The sequence below is a fragment of the Arachis hypogaea genome, chromosome 17 (assembly GCF_003086295.3).
Source record: "Arachis hypogaea cultivar Tifrunner chromosome 17, arahy.Tifrunner.gnm2.J5K5, whole genome shotgun sequence".
Lineage (NCBI taxonomy): Eukaryota > Viridiplantae > Streptophyta > Magnoliopsida > Fabales > Fabaceae > Arachis > Arachis hypogaea.
The window spans coordinates 130,153,936-130,161,450 of NC_092052.1; the positions used below are offsets into that span (position 1 = coordinate 130,153,936).

Here is a 7,515-nt window from a genome sequence, read left to right on the forward strand (position 1 = left end):
TCTCCGGCGTCATCACGCTTTGATTCTCGCTCCACGTCAGCCCGGGGTCTCTCCCTCTCTCCTACTGATCACCACCCGACAACCCGAACACCAGGTAACGAACATTAGCCGACTCAAGGTATAGTTCATCTTGCTCAATGCTTGAACTCGTATCTTCTTGGATTGGGTGACTTATATGTCAGCTCTTCCAATAACGGCGGCGGCGGTGGGCACCTGTGACCTAGTGAGTCACTTGTATTTATAAAGTTGTGTTTAGGACGGTTACATGAATTTCTAAAACTGCTTTGCGAAGCTTTAGCTAATCGTAACTGTGTTTTAGTGACCTTATTTAGAGAAATTTGTGGAGAGATTCATGTGCCCATCTGGGTTGGCACGTAGTTATTTGATTTTATAGGATAAGTATGTTAGGAGAGCAAAACATGTACTCTTCACGTACTCCTGATATAACACATGTGTATTTAGTTTTAACCAGATTCTGATTTATAATTTTACCTGAGCCGAGTGTTAGCTTTTATCCTTCTTCCTATGCTAAGTAATTTCTTTGATTTCACTATATATCTTAAAAATATTATCATTCATGTATATATTTCTATCATCTTATTTGTTTTTTGTTTTTTATTCTTTTTTTTCAGTCATTTCTTTGACTCCACGATGTTATAAATATAATAATTTATATGCATCTTTTTATTCATTTAATTTTTTGACATAAATGATTTTATGATATTGTGTTATAACTTCTACGATCTAAAAGTTTAGAATTTGATTTTGTTGATTCTAAAAAAATTATTAAAAATATAATCATTTGTCTTCTGGTATTAGATTAAATTTAAAAAAAATATTTTTACGACAAACGATAAAGAATTACTAAAAAAATTTGACGCTCATATAAAAAGAATACAGGACAAATATCATATATGCGCAAGATGCAGAGGAAGAACCGAAGAAGGAAGACGCCTGTGTAGCAGGCTGGCAATTCTGGTCATGACGAAAAGGAGAAACAAAACTACTGATCTGGTTCTGTGTTTCATTTTCAACACATTCCTTTCAATCCCTCTGAAACTATTCCTGCCATGAACACCTATTCATTAATATGGATAAGAGGGTAAAAGAGTTCGTATCAATGTTGTTCCTGTGTGGGTAGCCGACTCAAGGTATAGTTCGTCCTACTCAATGCTTGAACTCGTCTCTCCTTGGATTGGGTGACTTATATGTCGATTCTTCCAAGAACGGCGGCTGCGGTGGGCACCTGTGACCTAGTGAGTCACTTGTATTTATAAAGTTATGTTTAGACGATTACACGAATTTCCAAAATTGCTTTGCGGAGCTTTAGCTAATCATAACTGTGTTTTAGTGACCTTGTTTAGAGAAATTTGTGGAGAGATTCATGTGCCCATTTGGGTTGGCACGTAGTTATTTGATTTTATAGGATAATTCTGTTAGGAGCATGGTTGTCAAACTCGCTAGTTAACTCGTAAACTCGTACGAGTTTACGAGTTTAGGTAGTGGAATCGAGTTGACTCAGATAAAAACTCGTTTCTGAGTAGACTCGGGTAGACTCAGCTAGACTCAGACAGAATCGCTCAAACTCACGAGTTTGCTAGCGAGTCAGCGAGTTTGAATTGGGTGCCCATTTTCACCAAAACGGCATTATTTTGGGCCAAAAAAAAAAAACTACAGCTAACCAAACCACTAACCTAATAACCCTAATTCGAAAACGGCGCCCTCACTCTCTTCTTCTTCTCCAACGTTCGCTGAGGCCGTCACCATCCACCAGCACCGTTGTCTGCGCCGCCACGTAGAGGGCGGATGGATCCCTCATCCCTCGCCTGTCGCCTCGCCTAACTACTACCAGTTTTCCTCGTGGAGTCGTGGTATATCGCCGACGCCGCCCACCAGCCCACCACCCCCCATCGTTCGTGTCCTGATGTCCTGAACTGGTGAAGGTTCCTCGTGCTACAGCCTACATCGCCGACACCAGCCCACCACCCACGTCGGAGAACTCGACGATTCACGGCACGCTGTTCATCACCGCCCCTATTCTGCGTTCGTCAGTCGTCGCCCATGTTCTGCGATCTACTTCTAATTCTACTTCTGCTTCACTGTGTTTGCCTCCCGGCCTCCCCTGTTCGTCGCCCCTGTTCTGCACTGCCGATCTGCTTCAATTCTGCCCCTATTCTCCAAGGTAATTTTTTTAAACAAATTCAAATATTAACAATTTTGGTATGAATTCTTCAATTTTGGTTCTGAACTTCTGATATTAACCTTTTAAAAAATTTTTTGTTTAGTTTAAATCATACACAGAATTGGTTAATGAGATTTGATATGATAGAAAAAAATTAAACTGATGCTGCTTCATGCTTTAATAAGTTAGTAAACTGATGCTGCTTCATGCTTCATGCTTCATGGTTAAAATGTGTGGTTTACTGAAATGTTAGTGTTAGTTTAGTTAGTGTTAGTTATGAATAATTATAATTCAACTTTGATAGTGGATCACTCATCACTTGGCAATTGAAATCTGAAATCTGAATTTTTTATTTATCAACTGAATCTGAATCTGAAATCTGAATTTAGTTAGTGGATAATTTGAATCTGAATTTGTTATCTAGGTTGTTGATTTTTAGGGATAAAAATACAAAATGTCTGAGAATATTGGTTCAGGGACAGGGTCTTCGCTTCCTAGTATTCCTAGACCTACACCTGCTGTTTCTAGGAGGAAAAATGTAACTGGAAATAGAAGTGATATAGGATGGAAACATGAGATTGATGTTCAAGGCAATGGTAAAAAAGTGAAGTGTAATTATTGCTCAAAGACTATAAGCAGAGGGATTTATAAATTCAAGCATTATCTTGCCGGTACTAAAGAGAATTCAGAGCCTTGTGCTTCAGTACCTGAAGAAGTTAAGGTTGTGATGTTGAAAATCTGTGTGGAGGCTAAAGAAGCATCATTGAAAAAGAGAAGATTCGGTGATGATTAGGATTATCATTGATTGTGTGTTTTATGTTGACTTGAACTAGATACATACTTGTGAAGGATTTAAATGTGTGATCTAGAGTACTTGTTGTAACTTGTAATTGTAGTATTATGTTAATTTATTATGTGTTTTGATGTTGAAATTGTTAAGTTTGAATGTCTATATCTGAGTAAATATATATATATATATATATATATATATATATATATATATATATATATATATATAACAGGTAAACTCGTACGAGTCTATGAGTCGAGTGAGTCTATGAGTCGAGTCTAGGTCAGCTCTACGAGTTTACCTAGACTCGCGAGTTTGACAACCTTGGTTAGGAGAGCAAAACACGTACTCTTCACGTACTCCTGATATAAAACATGTGTATTTAGTTTTAACCAGATTCCGATTTATAATTTTACCTGAGCCGAGTTATAGCCAACAGACGGATCATAGCCCCAAGCTTGACCTGCGAAAGTTTTCAATTAAACAGGTTGAGCTGCCGACCTATAAATTGGAATTGTGTGGTTAGATCAGCCCCAAGCTCAACTTGTTAGATTGAAAAAATAAAAAAAAAAAATTGGTAGTGAAAAGTTATATTGAAAGATTGTGAACGATTTAGAAAGTGAGATAATTATGTCTATCTATAAATCGGCTATGTCGTGAGATAGTTATGTCTATCAAATGCTATCCAGGAACGTTCAGGGGATACTTCACCATTTTATTTAGGAATTCCGAAGATCATATTGCCTCCAAAGCCCTATCAACTCCGGTCACCATCATCACTACCGAGGAAGACGTAGTATCCTTCTATGCCTACGGTTGAGGACGATTAGGTGCACAAATTGGCATTAAAGTTGATGGAAAGGTTCGTATAGCTCTGATTGCTCTAAAGACAGAAACTATTACTGAATGTACTACTGAATTACATATCACGGATTGAATGTTAGCATCATGAATAATAGAGTTGAATGGTAAAATAGTGGAGCAAGCACCATATGAGAGGGAGGCTCTGAAAAGAGAAAAAAAGACAGCTACAGTTATCTCCAACAGACCCATTTACAAGTTTGGAGTATACTGGAGCATTTACAATAGCATATATTACCCTAGCATTAGAGACAATCCATTTTTCATGCATAAAAATTACCCTAAATGGGAGCCTAAAATCATCCAAGATGTTGTGAGTGGAGGAGAATGGTCAATAACAACTGTTTGGAGGAGATACATGTGTGATTCAGATTTCCAGAATTCAAAAATCCATCAAAGAGATCATGGTATGTTCTTCTGTAAATTCAAACCATGTAAGGATCATACTTTTCCACAGAACCATGCCCGAAACGAAGTATTATGGCGACACTCCTATATCTATCAGATGTGCTCATCAGTTCAGAAACAAAGGATATAATCATTTATAGAAGAGCACCCCAACCTTCTCAAAAAAAAGAGTATAAGAAAAGAGCTTAAATACGAAAATGGTCAAAATGGGCGACATATGCTTGTTTCATAATATTAGAATTCAATTTGTCAATTGAGAATTGATTCTTCTTAGATACAAATTACGATAATTTAGATTATTCTTTGAATTTTTCATTGAGAGGAATAAAGGATTCAAAATCCCTTTAAGTAAGAAATAAAGTTTTTGATCGAGATATGAATCAATGGAGGGCGGGATCCCTTAACTTTTAAGGGTCCCTAGAACGAATCGCACTTTTACCACTAAACTATACCCGCTGCTGCTACAATGCTATTATTACACATAATTGGACCTTTTGTCAAACCAGAGACTGGGTCTATATATATAGAAACATACGTTGACCTAGAACAAAGAGTGGTAAATTTGTTGTTTGTCCAATCGTGAACATATTATCACGAATGTAGATCTTGAACTTGGATCCCCACATTGCATATATTGGACATACCGCTTTTTTTTAGTTGAATAGATTCTATATTGGACAAAGGAAACACTGTATGATAGGACCATAGATTTTTTGTGCGTGTCTATATTATGAGTTTTAACACTGTATGATAGGACCATAGATTTTTGTGAAGAGTATATAATAGAAGAAGAGGCGTGCTGCGTAGAAAAAGAGGGCGCATAGAGCGCAATAAGAGTGCAGATGGAACTGCTAAAACACATGCAGATTGAACTACTAAAACAGAATGCAGACATAACTGCTGAAACAGAATGCAGACGAAACTCCCGGAAGAAGGTGCAGATGAAACTGCCGGAAGAAGGCGCATGCAGGCCATAGTAACTATTTCATGAATGATAGTTGTTTCCTATTAGAACAGGTGTAACCAAGACTGATGTTAGATTTTTACTTGGATGGACGTAATAGAGATTGGTTGGATTCTGAGCTAAATTAAAAGATTGATTATTCATCGTGGGAGGAGAATGAAAAAGAAGTAGGATGATTTTTCACCAGAAAGATGATAACTTATGTATCATCTTCAAGGAAGATACCAAGGCTCTGATATCATGATAAAATTGTGAAAGAATAAGAAAAGAAGAGAAGAAAAATATTATACTTTTGTACGGTTGCTCGGGTACCGGACGGTTTGGAGAGATCCTTCAGTGGGTAAGGTGGGGTAGCGCCTGGTTCCGGGTTGCGGGGATGGAGCTGGAGCAACCGACGCCCCGAGCTCTTTGTGTGGAGAGGGGGGTGTCACATGCAAAGACACTCCGACGCTCTAGTCAGTTAGGTGTGCAGGAAGAAAAGGGGGTAAGGAGATGTGTGTGACATACCTTAGGGAGGGGTAGGACCCTCCCCTTATATACCATGTCAGAAAAGTGGGCCCCATAGGAGGAGGCCTCCTTCCAGGAAGTTTTCCTCTTCCCAGCTATTGTGCAGCTGGCAAGGAGGGTACGTGGCCGGGTCGCCAGTCAGGCGGGCACGATGACCCGCCCAAACGGGTCAGCAGGTCTCCGGGCCGGGTCAGTCTCCATGCTTAGCTGGGCTGGACCGTAACAGTGCCCCCAACGTGCCAGCAATGGTCGTGAGCGCCGTTGGTGGCGCGTTATGTTTTCTCTAACGTGTTGTCGCCAGGTCGGCCGCTCGTGGAGAGGACGTGTCTTTTGCACGCGTGTCTGTTCGTTGCTGGGGATAACCTTTCGTTGCCTCGTTCTTCGCGTCAGGCATTTAATGCTCATAATGGGTTGTTTTGAAACCCTGTGCGCAAAGACTGTTTTGCCCTTTACCTTTCACGCTTCTTGAGTCAGTTTTCTAATCCCCCAGTCAGTTTTGCATTTTATTTTCACTTCATTTCCTTGCTCTTCCAATTTCCATCTTCTTCCCTCTCAAATTTTCCATTGCTATTTCTGCATCTTTGTGCATTCACTCCTTCTTGCTCCCTTTCGACTCGCTGCAATTGTCCTGGTAAGCGCTCGCCCCTCATTCTTTGTTTTGTGTTTATTTTACCTTCGTTGTCTATGCTCCTGTATGCATGTTGCTCTTATGGCTTAACTTGTATGCTGGCTGATGTTAGTGTTAGATAGGTGCATTAGGGGGGTTACCATTCCAAGGCATTTACTTTTAGGCTTTTACTTAGGATTGGCTTCAGCCATGCTTGGTTTCAATTGCTGAATAGGCAAATGTAGTTTCAGGACCTTTTCCGAGTTCCCAACCTCATTGACTAACCAAGTGGTGCCCCCACTGTAGGTATGCCTCGTCACGTTTCACGATCCTCTACCTCAAGCGCGGGTTACGACCGATATGCTTGGGTGACCTCCGACGTGAAGGACTCCCTAAACCAAATGGGTGAGGAGGAGCTGACCGAGTTCCGTCAAGTCGAATACTTGTGCGGCGGGATCGACGAGGAGTCTAACTACGATGTTTTCGTCCCCGCCCCCAACGAACGGTTATACAAACTCAACCTCCACTCCCCCTGAGTTACCGACTGGATTTGGTTCTACAAGGCAATGTTTACCCAATTGGGGGGTTCGCATCCCTTTCTCTTCTTTTCAAATGGCGCTCCTTAACCGAGTATCCATGGGGCCGTCTCAGCTGCATCCGAACAGTTGGGCTTCCATCCGCTGTTTCGAGATGGTGTGTGAATACTTAGAGCTGCTGGTGTCTGTCGATGTTTTTCTTTATCTCTTCAACCTTACGAATCCTTCCAAAGAAGGGAAAGCAAGGAAAGGATTCATGTCCTTCCGATCTGCCCAGGGTCGGAGGATTTTTGGCTTGTTTGAGGACTCTTATCATGGGTTCAAGGACAAGTATTTCAAGGTGCGCCCAGTCAACAGTCGTCATCCTTTCTGGCTATCGTTAGAAGGGCAACGCCTCATCCCGACGTATTGGAGTTTCGGGGCGGGGTCCAACACCTTTATTAAGGTGACCTATAAGGGGATGTCCGCTGTGGACAAAAAGATTGCTGACGGGTTGTTGGCCGTTTTTGGGAGAAACCACGTGAATCCCCACCTCCTTATGGGTGACCGGGAAGTCACTAGAAATTATATTTGTGAGTAGCTTTAACTTGCATTTCTTGCGTTATTGTTGCTTCGATTTGTTATGCCGATTTCATGACTAACCTGTTTTACTATTTTGTT

At 40.6% G+C, this 7,515-nt stretch overlaps 1 long non-coding RNA gene across 1 annotated transcript; it reads left to right on the forward strand.

The window, feature by feature from the left end:
• Positions 1–1,762: 1,762 nt before the first annotated feature.
• LOC140180880 (uncharacterized) lies at positions 1,763–3,114 on the forward strand. Its single transcript, XR_011874971.1, has 2 exons — positions 1,763–2,182; positions 2,607–3,114. It is a non-coding gene; the product is annotated as an uncharacterized lncRNA (long non-coding RNA).
• Positions 3,115–7,515: the final 4,401 nt, after the last annotated feature.